General features: G+C 42.5%; 1 long non-coding RNA gene across 1 annotated transcript; it reads right to left on the bottom strand.

Moving 5' to 3' along the window:
* Positions 1-8,603: 8,603 nt before the first annotated feature.
* Positions 8,604-15,433, bottom strand: LOC116035616. Its single transcript, XR_004101411.2, has 2 exons — positions 9,535-15,433; positions 8,604-9,310 (listed from the first exon to the last, which is right to left on the bottom strand). It is a non-coding gene; the product is annotated as an uncharacterized LOC116035616 (long non-coding RNA).
* Positions 15,434-15,464: the final 31 nt, after the last annotated feature.

Here is a 15,464-nt window from a genome sequence, read left to right as displayed (position 1 = left end):
TCAAGTTATAGTAGGTGGGAGGAGGGCGATGGATGAGGATACACCATCCATTACTGAAGCATTACAGGGGCGCATCAAAAAAAACTCAAACCGATAAGAAGATTACCAGATCTCAGCATATGTTAAAAAAACACATTATTACTATATGCTTATGGGTTGAGTTAATACCTAGTTACTTAAAGCTCACCTAGTTAGCACTAAAGAGGCTGTCTTTTTAAAAGGATATGTTTGCTTAAGAGTGCATGTTTTATTTTGACAATTTAGGACAAATTAACTTTTTTGCAAATGTTTTTGCAAATGTTAAGACAAAAATAACAGATACACTTAGTAAATGTATGTTCAATGACAACATTGTTCTTGTGGACAGTAAAAACATTAAAATGCTGAAATTTAGTGTCTGTCTATCAAACATCTTGGATTAAATATTCCCTGACCATTAATAAAAATCTGAGACAAATGGAAATATTTTCATAGTAGATTATGCTTCATCCTAATGGTGATGTCCCTCACACAGCTGGGTGGTAAAGAGTAAAGTGCTGAATTATTACAAGTATACTCGCCCCTAACGGATGACTTATGGTCATTAATAATGCTGAAGTCCTAGAGTTTAAACAGACAATTTGGCCACTCAGTTTTAAATGGAGCCACATGATCATATAAAGACAGTTCTCATGTTGGATTCTGTCATACATGCATGTGGCATGTAAAGCCACGATATGAGAAAACACGTCTGCAATATGCAATCAGCGGTCAAAAGTGCACTGATAAATTATTTCTGCTTGAGTTTACCACTCAAAATACACGTTGACAAAGAAATCCTCAACAAAAGCCCAGCTAATGTTTGGTTTCTGAAATTTTCAACCAAATCTCGTGGCTTTGCTCAGTGGATGGAGTTGCTCAGTTCAGTTGAATATGTCATGTTAGTTGTTCCTGCTATTCCCCTCAAAATTCAGTTGTAGGAAGGCCACAAGATGTGGTTAAACGCCCCAGAAACAACAACTAAGTTGGACCTTATGTCCAGATTTGTTTTTTTTCAAGTCGCTGTTTCCAAGTTCAAGAATGAACCTTCAAGTTCAACATTTTTCTGCATGGTTTAGTCCATAAAATGTACATTATCAGGCTGTGTGGTCTAAGCCAAAGAACTGATGAACGTAACCCACTGTAATCCACTTGAAATCCCACTGAGTCAGAGCAGAGTGAGGATTTTGGGCATCAATTGTGAGTCAGAAACAATGCAGTATATAAAAAACTTCAGTAGTGGTATTTAACAACATTTACATAGGAAGCTTTTGATATTCTCTGCTGGCTTAATACTTACTTTCAACTCAAATTGGGGGAAATAGCAGGAACAGATGACATTTGACATTGCATGTAAGCCATGATCAAACTCCATAGTTAACGGCCTCAAACACACCTTTTGATCACAAATAGCTTACAAATTGAATGACTTCATGGTGAACGCAGCCAATTTCTCTCCATTCTGTCAGTATTCTCACCACAGGCTACATGGTATATCAAAAACAGCTGCAGTGTATCTCAAAAGAGAAAAAGTAGTGCAATAATACAATTTACTCATGTTACATTAATTCCTGGCCCCATAAATGTAACAATGTTAATGAATTAATCCATAAAAGGCAAGCTTTCTCTTGCTGTAATTCACGATTACCAGCAACATAATACAACGTTTAATTTTTCTTTGACATGTTTAGACAATATAAGTACATGTGGTGGTTCCCCCTGTTTCTACTAAACCACATGATACGGTAGCTACCTGTGAAAGACCCACTTCTCTCCTCCTCACCAGGCCGCTGAGCCCACGAGACTCCTCATTATGACAATTAACACAGGTGCACGTGATGAGGCCTCACTGATCATTTACACCTTTCTAACAAACATTCTGTCTCTTAATCTCCTGCAAACACTATTCTCTTGTAAGACAGTGGGCCTATAGGAGGAACTAAAATTAATTAGCTGCATCCAAGCGATTAGAGCTTGGAGACCCCCCCCCCAGCCCCCCTGGATGGACAGTTAGTTAGACTCCAGTGCAGAGAGGGAGGAAAGGCAAATCAGTCCAAAGGCAGAATCTCTTCTTTGCTTATTTCAATATTTCATTGAGTGTTATACATCAATGAACTGTTTCAGGGTGTCATCGCACAGAAGCTAAGCCTTTTGAATTCACGGCCCGCAAGTGTATGCCTTCATTTAACGTGCCTTGAATACATGAAAGCAGGCGTCTCGATCGCACAAGTCCAAAACATTGTTCAACTTCTAGAAACACCAGCAGCACTTTTCCAGTGATGTAAATACTGTAGTCAGAACCCAGTTAGAATAAGCAGTCTGTATGGACCAGGGACAGCTACAGAGTTAGAAAATAAAGGCATGGATTTATCATGGCAGATATTTTGATTAGTAATAGCAGGAAAAGCACAGGTGTAATTAATCACATTAATGATGGCTGCAGGGTCTAGGTATTGTGCATGGAACTGAGCTTTCGTTAATTACACCTGTGTGCATCCTGTGATGACGAGCCACAATGTCTGCTGTAAATGCTCTATTGTGCTGCGAGCTCCTGTGTTTAAACCTGCGACCCAGTGCTGCCATACTCCGCGTCAAGACTCAATAGATCTTTTTCACAGCAGACATTTTGGCTCATCACAGAAGGAAAAGCGCAGGTGTAATTGATAACATTAAAAACCAAGTGCATTCCATTTAGGTGAGCTAGTTCCAAGGTTCTAGTATTGAGCATGCTGGCTCACATGGCATGGCTTACTGGGACACTTGATGGAGCAGAGCCATCGTTAAATTTGTTTCATTTGTGCATTTCCTATTCTATTATGCTTTTGATCCACATTCACTGTATACTTCTCATGAATGCTGCTCACAACTGAAAGAGCATATTTACTCTCTTCTGTTTCAACTGCTTTATTACAGGTTGGAGGCAAAACTACAAATCTTTGTAAAATCACTCACAAATGCCCAAGAACATTTGATGGTCCAAAACACACACACACACACACACACACACACACACACACACACACACACACACTACTTTAAAGAGATACAACTCAGCGAAAAGGTGCACAAAACACAATATGAGGCTATTAAAAAAAAGCCTCACATTTGACCGTTAAAATGAGGTTCTGGCTTGAAAACAAAGCCAACTGCATGAACACACAAACACAGCAACAGTTGCCTGTTGGAGAAATGACGCTCTAGGGTGAGAGAGCCAACATGGCCGTTAGGCAGAGACAAAAAGTGCTTCTCATGATGCAGGCCAAACATTTAATAATTAATAAATTGATGAATTGTGAAATAAATTAATTAATAAACATATAATATTCTTATACAGCTAATTTGACAGTTTCAAAATCCCTCTATCCTCCTCTGATCAATTTTACTCTTAATCACCCCCCTTTCCTCCCTCCACCTGTTAGTCTGGGTTTGCATGCGTGCCTCCCTCGCTCCTGAGAGCATATGGGGCAGTGGCTGACCCAGGGAGTCGTTAAGTGTAGGGGACAGATGCAGCCTCTTCTCTCCCCTCCCCCTCCTCCTCATCCCCCCTCTTCATCCACCCGCCACTACCAGCCCTTCCCTCTGATCCACCTGTTTAGGTCACAGACCAGGGGGATGAGTGGCTGTGCGCGTGCCACACCATCGGCTTGGCCACTGCTTTGTTATCCCACCCAAGACAAAAGGGTATTTAGGGAGGGCGGCTGCCTGCCCAAGGGGAACACAATGCCATGAGGCTGGCAGGCCTGTGGACTCGGGCCGTCCATCACGTGCCCGCTTTATGTGAATGAGCGTCAGGGGGCATCTGTTGTATGTGTGTGTGCGTTTGTCTAACCTGAGGTCTTGTGCCAGACGAGAGGGCAGGAGACAAAGAATATGACGCGTGTGTGCATTTTTGTGTGAGAGTGAGAGAGGCGAAGGGGGGGCACTTAAAAACAATTGCATCTATTATAATTAAATGAGGTCTACGACTACATTGTGGTCTAACTAATAGCAGGTCAACTTCTGCTGCTAATGAAATTCTTATTGGAGTACTTACAAACTTGTGCTTCATAATGTATGCTTTTAACTGATTTTAACATGCAAGAAAAATGCTTCTCAGTGTTCAAAATATGTTGGCTATGGTGAACAGTGGTGAACTTGAGAGTAAGTGTAATGCGTCAGAATATGAATAAAAGCCCTAAAAATGTTTTCAGAACTCCATTGAAAAACCACAACATTCTACAAGCTGATCCAAATCTGTAGTTGAATATTTACTAGTTTCAGAAACCAGGTTAAAAAATCAACTTCCTTTTATAGTGGCCTCTATAATGGAGGTTAAATAATACATACCAACTTGAACTTCCAGTTTCATGTAATACTATTTAATAAATTGTTCTGATATTTTGATTAAATTTTGCCTCTCTCTCTCTCTCTCTCTCTCACTCGTATCGCTTCACAGATCAATACAATTGATCAGTTGAAACAAGCAATGATTAGCTTCTCCCATCAGTTCCCTGGTGGTTGTGATGCTGTGTGATTTATGAACTCCATTGGACAGCGACGTTTTACTCAATCCTATTTGACCTCTTTAGTCCTCTGTTAGATGCCGGACCTTGCTTCAAAATCTTTATTATAAAATCTTTTTTATTAGACCTCTTTCAAACGGACACATATTATCAAGTCTTAATAGCTGCATTTGTAACTGTTAAAGTATTTTATAATGTGATGTTGTTATTTTGTCCCCCCCCTCCCCTGTGTGCCTGCTCTGAAAACTTGTTTATTTATACATGTGTTTTTGTTTAGTCTAGACAATGTTACATCATTCTGGCAGGGGTGTTTGTATGTTATCGTGTCTATTGTGGCTTACTACATTGTGTCATGCTCTCTGGTCAGGCACGGTTACACATGGCTTGTGGCGCCCTGACCTACAACTCCCCCTCTTGTTTGTCAGCGGTTGTTTGGCCTACTTTCATAAAGACAAACATGGCCATTTGTTTTGTATTTCCATTTCCATGAAAATGGAATAAACAAGTGGCAGGGAGGGGGACAGTTGGAGCAGCTTTTTTGTATGGGGTGGGGAATACATAACTAGGTAGAGCAACTTCTGAACAGTCATAAAGAGAACAATTATTCCTGATAAATTATAAAAACATTAAAATGTAAACACATTTAAGAATAAGGCAATAAACTGTTTGCTATGCTAAACATTAACTATAAAGAATGAAAAGCTGATTTATACTGAATACAATTAAAGTCAAACTAATTAAAGACTCTCTGGACACTTATTGTCAAAAATGCTACACTTATTATCCAACATGTTTTTAACAATCAACAGGACAAATAATAATTTGCTAACTTTATTTTTCATGTCAGGGTCTTCCCTGACCTTCTGGGCACGAGGCCAGCAGACCCTCAAACTGAATTAGCCCTCCCCTCCTCTTTCACTCCATGGACAGTAAGGATGCTACAGTTAGTTAATGAGTGTGCTCCACAGCTCTCTAAGAGTCCTTAATTAGTGGCACACTAACACTGGCCAGCCATGCACTAGGAGGGGCATGCTGGGAAGATGGGAAGGCACACTGGGGGAGGGGAGTTGAGTTTATAAAACCACAGTTGGCTTTACTGTTATAAGAATATATGTTGTTAAAAAAACAGAGGGGACATCTAACCTATTCTGAATTATCACTACACAAATTGGATTCCTAAAGAAAATCAATTGTTTTGACACAATGAACTTGATCAAACAAAATTGATTAGGTCTTTGAAAGGGTGTGACATGGATAGCACTCCAAGGCGAGGCAACGGACTGTAGCAAACACATGTGATTGAAAAGCTTTAAATGGGTGTCAAACAAGCGGGGACATAATGTTTGACTTAAATTATCAGCAGTCCCACAGGAGGCTTCTGGGACCGCTCCCCAGAGCCGGGGGTGTGTGTGGAATACAAACAGGAGATTCACCAGTGACCAGTGGGTCAGCACTGGAATAGGGACGGGTGCTGGTTGCTCCTGTGGGACTTGGCGAGATTCCTACTGCAGCTTTTTTAATTTGCTGGACATGACCCCCCCTAGCAGGTGCTAACGGGACAGACAACACTTCTAACATACAGCCACAGTTGCTTTGAGTGTGTGTGTTTGCGAGGAAGGTTGGGGCGGGGGCTGTTGTAGTGTCCCAGATGGGTTAATGGGGAGTTTAGCATCAGGATCACAATGCAACAGTGTGGCTTCAGGTTGAGTAGTGATTACCCCAAGCTCACACTGGCTAACCCCTTCTAGTGCTCACCAACACAACCACTGGGCCAACAGGACAGACCTGGTTAGATGTACAAATAAATAAGAAATTAACATTATATTGGCCAAAATTATCGCAAAATAAAATATTGTCTTGATAATTACTGAAAAGGAATTAAAATCTCTGAAATGTTTGGACCTAAAAAAAAAAAAAAAAAAAAAAGTATACTGCAATAGTTTTTTTGGTAGACATATGTAAAAATGTATCTGGGGGCTTTTAATAACACAGGGAAATACATAACTTTGGGCCACCTTAAACCAAAAACTGATTTAACAAAAAAAGTGCATAAAACAAGTTTTATCCACATTACCAATAGAACAGAAGATAGTTTTTTTTTGAAGAAATAAGTGATACTAAAATCTCCATTTTTACTATTGTCACTGAGTCTATGCAAGTGATAGAAAACAAGATGTGCTCCCTCTCATGGCCATAGCTGGTTATTACGATTTGAAGATCTAAAGTTATCATAATGTTTCTTATTCCTAGGTAGTATTTAGGCTTTTTCAGCCCTTCTCTACTCCATCATTCTGCCTTCTCCATCCCCCCCCCCCCCCCCACCCCTCCCACCAGAAACACTCCACCAGGGTGCTAGACTAATCTGTTTGTCAAACGCGTGTCTTGCCTCTGCACCCATCACCCCTGCCTCCCTCCCTCCCTCCTTCCCCAGCTGCTGGCCATCACAGGTCTAGCTCCAGCACCGCCAACCAGCCCAGGGAGATTGAAATGTTAAGGGCAGGGAAGACAGCTCCACTAATTCAATTCCCCAGGTTAATCCCTGCCGATCCCCTCATCGCACTCTCCAACCAGGCCCTGCAAAGAGACACGGGCAGATACCGGGGAAACAACAAACAAACATTCAACACTAACAATGGCCACGAACAATTCAAAAACAAAAAAAAGAGGCTGAATGTAAAAATGAAAAGACTGAAGCACTACACACGGTGGGGGTGGTTTAAACAAGCAAATATGTGGACAAACAAGCATCTGTGCAACGCAGAAAGGACACATCGCCAAACAAACGTGCACACTAATGCATCCCCATGAAAAAACTCATGGTGCATCATGATGATAATTCATCTTCATACTATCTTCCTGATAGTATAAATATTTTTTTAATAAATGTAATGTAAAAAACAATGCTTCTTCTAATTATGGCATTTTCTAATATATAGACTTATTAAAGTTAACCAGCAGCTCCCATGTTGACTGCCTGTGTGACTCTGCCCTCACATTCCCAGGACTAGCCTCAGACCTGTCATCATCTCAGCATGTACAGTGGCCTTGTGTCTGGCCCTGTACCACTGTACTGACCAACCACTAGCAAACTATGTGACCTTGGCAGTATTAGAGGAGTTGATACATTCCACCTCCTCATAAGTCACTTCGCAGAAATTACCTTAAAACTGGTCTGACTAACATCTCGCTTTTTTATAGGCTTTTATTCTGAAAGAGACCATCAACTGGCCATTATATCATCATCCAAAGCTAAACAAATGACCCTGAAGAGGCAAGAAAAGCCCAATTTGTAGGCTGGCAATGCTTCACACAACTTGTGGAGAACAAGAAGTTATAAACCAACATGGTGAGCAGACTAACCTTATCTACTTTTGTACACGTGTTGTTAGGTGTTAAAACATCAAAATACTCTTACTAGAATGAAAAATGACAAATCTATATGCTAGCAATTTTTTTTACATCCAAGTTGTTATATTCACAGTAGATGATCATCAAAAAACAGCAATACAGGAAAATATATTACTGTCTCAATAGAGCTTTGGTAGTGAATGGATGTAGTGGGTACAGGAAAGTAGATTTAAAAGGAAATGAATAGAGCAGGTGCTTTTGTGCATAGTTGGTGTGGTGTTGGGGAAGACACGGGTGTATCACACAGTGTGGGCGTGCTGCGTCACAGACACCACGCGCCTGCGTTGTGGCTTCGCTCAGAGGTGTAATGCCTGATTAGGGGATTACAGGAAAGTGCTTCTTTGCAGTTCTGTGAGAAACAATTATTAACATGCTGGTGTCTCTAATCCTGGATAAACACAGCTTTTCAAGAACAACAGCAAGTCTTTCTTCCCCCCTTTAAAAAAAAATCTGTGTTTAAACCCTGTAGTCACTTGAACTCCAAAGCCTAACTAATACCAGCGGAGGAGACAGGCCAGTCGTGTGGAACACTGTCATTACAGAGGTTGTGCTCTTGGTGGAAGACATAGCTGGCCAGCAGGCCTTCACATCAGAGGGGAAATCCAAATTTAGCTTGGGGAGAGAAAAGCATTGTGCTGAGCACTGCTTGTTGAAAGGGCATTAGACTGAAACATGTTCACAGCCTGTAATCTTTTATTTGTTTGTACACTTTACTCATGTAATCTGCTTTCTACTAATACAGACACAATTTCCTAAATCATGCTGGGGACGCCCTGGATAACAGATCCAGGTGGGGTGGTATCACAAAGACGTACAGCAGGTTGACGCTACATCTTAACATGTACACATTTTTGTCAAATAGGCCTCCTAGCATGAGTGTTGAACTCTAAGCATGGAAATGCTGAATGGCTAGTCTAAACCACTTATTTTAGAAATGAGAAGCAGCACAGCCTCTATGGGATGCTATCAGGGCTTTTAGACCGTTGTTTAGCTATTACAACATTTATAACAATTATTAAAGCTAACCTGAAACAGTATATAGCAGCAGTTACAGTATTGACTATAACACCAGTCTAGTGATTCATGAACTGAATTGGAGACTATTTAGTGCCAGTTGTGTGCGATAAAAGTCAAGCAGGAGGCAATCAACACACTGCTGATTCCTGAGCCACCAATCTACTCTCACACACATACACCTTCGCACACACACACACACTATAATTTCAGTGTTGCCTGTGGCTCTGAAATACAGCACATCAAAACAACCTGTAAGTTTCATTTCCGATACCCTTGAACCTGCTGACTGGCCATACTGTCCACTAGCTGATACTTTGAAGAGTACCTCATTTCAGTCGTCTCTCCTGCCGCCATTCTGTATGGTCCTGAGAAGAGATGATTGATGATACATTGACTAACATGGTTGCTGTAAACATTCTCATTTAGTTAACCAATCCATATCAACAATATGCTAATAAATAGCAATTCTAAACTAATTAACTGGAGAGGGGGTATTCTTTAAATGCAATTATGGATTTATTTCAAATATGTGACACTGGGTGACTCCTTATAGAATTTATTGTGATCATGTCAATGTACTTTTATTGACCTCTGAGTCAGTTGAGAAGCGTACCAGTTATTATCACAATGGTTCCAGTTGTCTGGTTTCCACAGAAGGTGCTGGTGTGCAATGATGGGGATGTGTTGTGCCCATCTGGCAGGGCAGGGTTTAGCCCTAATCCCAGAGCCCCTCGGCAGGGGAGCCCCAGTCTGTTGATCACTGCCCCCCTGCTGGCTCCTCCACACTCCTGACCTCCTCAGTGCACAAACACACAGACTCCTGTCGCAAGAAAACAAGCCTACATACAACATCAGCACGTGAACTGCAGGGCACTATGTCAAAATTAGACCTTCATATTCCACAAACATTCTCTCATCTTTCTAGACATATATAAATATTGGGTGAAGAGTTTTGATGTCCCGTAAAGACATACAAGCTTAGGTAGCAGCTCCTGTACACAAACACAAACAGACACTGTCAAAGACAAGAAGGAAATATGACCCGGACAGAGAAACATATCCACACACATGCATAGGGTGTGGAGACTTGTTTTTTTGTGAGGCAATGTAGAATAACACGTTTATCACACACACAAGTAGAGACAGAGTAAATATACACACACATAATTACAAAAACATAGACAGATAGGCAAACACACAAAGACACCCAGAAGCAGTCACCCAGTCATACACACCACACACCTAACCACTGATAATCCCCCAGACACAGGAACACACTCACACACATTCAGAGCATCATTATGTTTATCACTGTGAACCAGCCCACCGACACCCATCACTCTAATTCCATTTGTCTGTTTAGATTCGTTTTGCTTTAATCCTCCCTTGTTTGTGTACATCTGCAAGCACTGCAATAGTACAGACACAGCGAGTCCGGGAACGAGAGGGAGAGAGACAGACAGAAAGAGACAGAGTAAAAAAGAGAGAGCGAGCTCACAGGGAGCACTCTCCCTCCTGACATCCTGGTCCCTGTAGCTCCAGCAGAAGGGGCAGACAGGCGTATCTCCTTACCCAGGGAGAAGCTCCCTGTCCCAGCAACGGAGCAGCCGCCAGGCCCGCAGGCCCCTGTAATCACTGCAAACAGTCAAACATCCAGTCACACAGGCTCTTACACCAACACAACATTACAGGCTTTTTACACAGTATTACACCACATCTTATTATCCCATTCAAGTCCCTCTATTAGCTCAATTGGATGGTGGGATTTTCATTTGTAAATTGGGGGATTTTAGATTAGCTTGTCTCTCAGCGATGAAATGCCCCCTGAGACTGTGAATTATGTGACCAATCACATATGAATCAATGCTTACGCATACTGTAGTGCATGAATGGATGGTGTCAGAAAGAGCAAATGAGACAACCTTAACCTAGATTATGTACTGTATGTATACTACATCACAGATTCTATCGATGTAAGCATCATAGCTGGCTGCATGGTCACAGATTAGACACACTATAGTCTTTAACTCCTAACTATACAGGCTTATGATTTAGCCTTAATGTATCAACAAAACGTGAATGACACCATTTTTGTATAGCTGACAATAACCAGTGTTAGCAAATAATATTCAGGTCTAATAGAGAATTATTAAAGAGATAAATATTAGCTGCTATACACACCTAGCAGCAACATTATGCAGAACTGAAGCCGGTTGGTTGAAAGGAGGCGAATGAATTACCCCTCTTCCTCCCCAGGCCTTCCATTCAGACACGGAGTGAGAGAGAGGGAGGAGAGAGAGGAAAAAAGGCACCCCCGAGCAAGTCGAGAGACCCGGCAAATTATGAAAATGCCTCTCTGTGTCCTAAATGGAGGCCGAGCTCTTTAATGTGGCACAAAATTAGAACCTGGGGGAGGAAGTGTGGCCCGCTTGATTGGCGAAACCCCTCCTGGCCCACTACCCTCCTTCCCTCCTCCCTCTCAAAGCACACAGAGATATTATCCTGTGGCTGGTGGCACTCTCTTGTATTGGGGAAACTAAAGGACCCCAGAGAGAGCCCAGGGGCGTCCATAAAGGTGCCTAATTTGTCAGTTTACTCCTCAATTATTTAAATAGATCTAAGAAGGGAGCGGAGAATAGGGCTTTTTCTGCCTCTTCGCAGTCAAAAGCAGAGAGACCTTTCTCCACGGTAGCCATTTTCAATTGCGCTCTGCACTGCTGTCTTTGATATACAGAAGTGCTGTAGAGGAGAGAGGCTGTATCAAATAAACAAATGTGTGTACACAAGATAACGGGAACTTGGGGATAATATTCAGTTTGCGCTAAAGAACTCTGTTATTTTACATTTACAAATTAAAACACACTTTATGAACATGTGCACACAAAGTACACAGACACACATTAAGATTGGGTCTGTGTCATACATTGGCAAACACACACACACACACACACACACACACACACACACACACACACACACACACACACACACACCTATCTGTGAGGATTTAGGTGAGGTTTGAAAATAAAGCAGGGACCCTTTGTTACTCATCCCTGTGCTCTTCCATACATCCACACTATCAGGTTATAACCCCACTCCCCACTATCCTATCAGCCCCCCACAACCAGGAGAAGTACCAGCTCACACCGCCTGGCAATGCCAGCTCTCAGCCAGAGAGACCACTGGAGGTATGTGGGGCCTGGGGCCAGAGATTACCAAGCGGTTGAAGATTGATCCAGGAAATGGAGATGTTGCATTCCCCAACCCTCTGACCTCTAATCCCTCACATATCTGCTTCTATTGTTTGGTTTGTTTTACTAGAGGGGTGAGGTTGTGCAGGCTGAGGAGTATGAGGACGCTGTGACGGTGGAGGGGGTCCACACAGGGTCCTAAGGTGACCTTATCTTTCACATGCGTCTGGTGGAGGCAGGTAAAGGACCCTCTCTATGTCTGAATGCTTTGCCGCAGACCCATATTGAGATTAACTCTCATCTGTGCAACAACAATCACTTTCAATAAGCTCTATATCAGCAGCGATGCCAGCACTGCGTCCAGTGGCAGTACAATAGTCTGGGTGCGCCTACATAAAGACGTGAGCACCAAGACAATAACATAGTCCTTTAAATACAGAAAAGACACTTAGAAAGAGTATAAACACTTTGTCCATTTTGGCACAATAGACGCATAGCAACCCAAATACAAACAGGAATCACAATGGAGAGCACGACAAACACCTGTACAAATAAATTCAGTAAACCTGCAAACATACTGTACCTGACATACAAACAGAGGATACCACACACTGAGAAACACACACATCAAGAGTGATAACAAACAAAAACCTGAGACAAGTCAATCATGACATCATGTCAACACAGACTGGTGTTAATGGGCCTAATTCTACCCAATACACATTGCTGAGTTATATAGGAAAATATTTAATTTAGCCAAAATAACTAAGTATGTTAAGAGATGTTTAAAGTTAAGGTTCCACTGTGTTAAAAATCCACTGTTAACTAAGACATTGCAGTTAACTGAGAAGTTAACTGAGTTTCCATTTCGGATAAACCTGCAACTTAGTGCACTACAATAACCACTATCCAAAGCTAAAAATATGTGTGGAGTTGGGTAGCAAGCATTGGCAACCTTCACAAAGATGGGTGGTACCTCGTAAACATCCTTGAAACAGGTTTCTCATGCTTAGGAAAGGGATCTGCAGGCAAAGTTTTTTAGAGTGCAAGATTCTGCAAAATCTGTGGCCAGCTCAGTATATCATGCCTCTCACACCCTCTATTCTCTTCCCAAACACTAACCAACACACCCCGGCCCTCCGCCTCCCTCCACTCCAAGCTTCCATCCAGCCAGGGAGAGGAGAGGAGATAGGCCCAGTTGCTAAAGCTGTCTTTTCAGCCCCTGCTCCCGCTCGGTCTATCTGAGATATACAGCAAGCGGAGGTGTCGCTTTTCCGCTGGCATTTCGGACAGTATCTACTTATAGACGGGAGAAAAAGAGAAAAGAAAAACAGAAGGGGTATTATCAGGGAGGGATGAGAGCAGCAAAGGCATTTTGTCTTTTTATTCCCCTCCTAAGCCCTGGGCTTTGCTCCCAATCCGATTGGTCGATACGGCCAGGGATGTAAATGAAATGCAAAGCGGAATAAGGCTGGCTTCCCATCTCCAGTGTGTGCACCCCTAAGTCCTCCGCCCCTCTTTCTCAGTCTCACTCTGTCTTGCTCTCTGGGCTGTTTATGGTGTTGTGTTTGTCTCCCCATTCACAGAATTGCTGCTCTCCCTGTTTCCGTCTCACCCTCCTCACTCTGCCCCCCTCTCTCGCTGCATCCCTCCCCTCTCCTTGGCTGGGCTCACAGCTCTTATCTCCTCAGACGCCCCACATTCCAGCGTTGCCGTGGCTCCCTGCCTGCATCCCTGGTCACAGTGATTCCATGGGTTCCCACAATCCTCGGCAGCTTGCTGATTTAGGGTGGGCAACTGACTCTCAGAGAGAGGGGAAAGGAGAGGAACAGAGGGGTTAGGGAAAGACAGAGTGAGAAGGGATGAGAGGGTGGGAGACAAGAGAGGGATGACAAAGGAAAGGACAGGAAGAAAGTAAAAATAACAAGAGACAAGGGACGACCAATGACTGTGATGTTTACACAAAAGCAAACATGAATATGTAAGTAAGGTTAAAAATGGTTGAACAAATATGATCAATATTGATATATACTGGGCCCAGTCTACCATGTGAAAAAGGGTCCAAAATGTATTAAAATAAACTTTATTGAAATTTTTGAATTTATAGAAAGTGGTTTCCTTTTACGAGAAATCAAACCATCTGTGCTACAGCAGGTCAAATCTCATCATTTAGCCAGCTAACCAGGCCTGTGAACAGAGAGGGCAGATTACATTCTGAGAAAACTACACATGCACATACTGTCCTTCACTTTCTAGTGGCATCTCAAACAGCAGGTTCTTTTAGCAGTGTTTTAAAACCATATAGCAATAGACTGGTTTGACCTAGTGCAACAGATGTCATGGCCACAAGGTTCATTAACATCAGCACCAGCAATTAGATTTAGTGTGTAACTGAGGTTTTGGAACCTAAGAACACGCCAAAGACGAGTGAGTCTGGTCCACTCACTGCGTTTGTATGCTACATCGTCTCTCCAGCAACCCTCACAGGGCAAAAAGTCCTGGGAGCTGGGAAGCTGACAGTCTTGCGTATCTACGTGTGTCCCTGGAGTTTGCATGCCTTTGCGCTTGTATGATGATCGAAGTGCTTTTCTTTTCAGTGTACCCATCGGTTTTTTGGCTGTTTTATGCGGTTCCGGCAGGGAAAAGGCTTAAGCATGTTGACACACACGTCAACATGCAAACACTCACAACGCACATGTACACAGAAATGCACCTCTAAAAGGGTCCCTGGCATTGTGACATTTCACATTTCATTTAAATCCATTAGGGATTATAGCCCTCCCGTTAGGAAGGAAGAGAGGGGGGGAAAAAACACTCACGGAATCCATTAGTTTTAAACATTTAAAGGACCATCAAAGATAGACTGATGGCAGGATAGAGGGGTGGGTGGATGGGTGGGTAGTGCTGGTTATACGGAGTGAGGACTGTGTGGCACAGCACAAGTCTGTGCTAGATTAAACAGACGCTCTAATCCCCCATTTCTGCCCCCAAATTGGTTTTCCCTCAATCTCGGCCTTGCCATCCTAATGTGAGAAAAAGAGAAGTAGAGCAGTGGCTGAGACAAAATAATCAGCATGTTAAAAGCTGTGAGAGCAGAAGAGGAGAGAAAAAAAAAAGAACGAGATGTAACGATAAAGCAATAGAATGGGTGATTTTAAGGGGAGCACACAGTTTGATTGGGGTCAGTCAAGGCTTCCTGAAGTCAAGCTCTGTCCCTGGTCACCTTGACGGAGTTCTGCTTGATACCTACGTCCCAGTACGTGTACATTAGCATTCCTCTTGACTCCCAACCTCACACGTCCATTTTGGCCAAAACTTTAACTAAACA

The sequence above is a fragment of the Sander lucioperca genome, chromosome 18, assembly GCF_008315115.2.
Source record: "Sander lucioperca isolate FBNREF2018 chromosome 18, SLUC_FBN_1.2, whole genome shotgun sequence".
In the NCBI taxonomy this organism is placed as follows: Eukaryota; Metazoa; Chordata; class Actinopteri; order Perciformes; family Percidae; genus Sander; species Sander lucioperca.
Note: the sequence above shows the minus strand (reverse complement) of the source record. Positions and strands in the feature narration are given on the sequence as shown.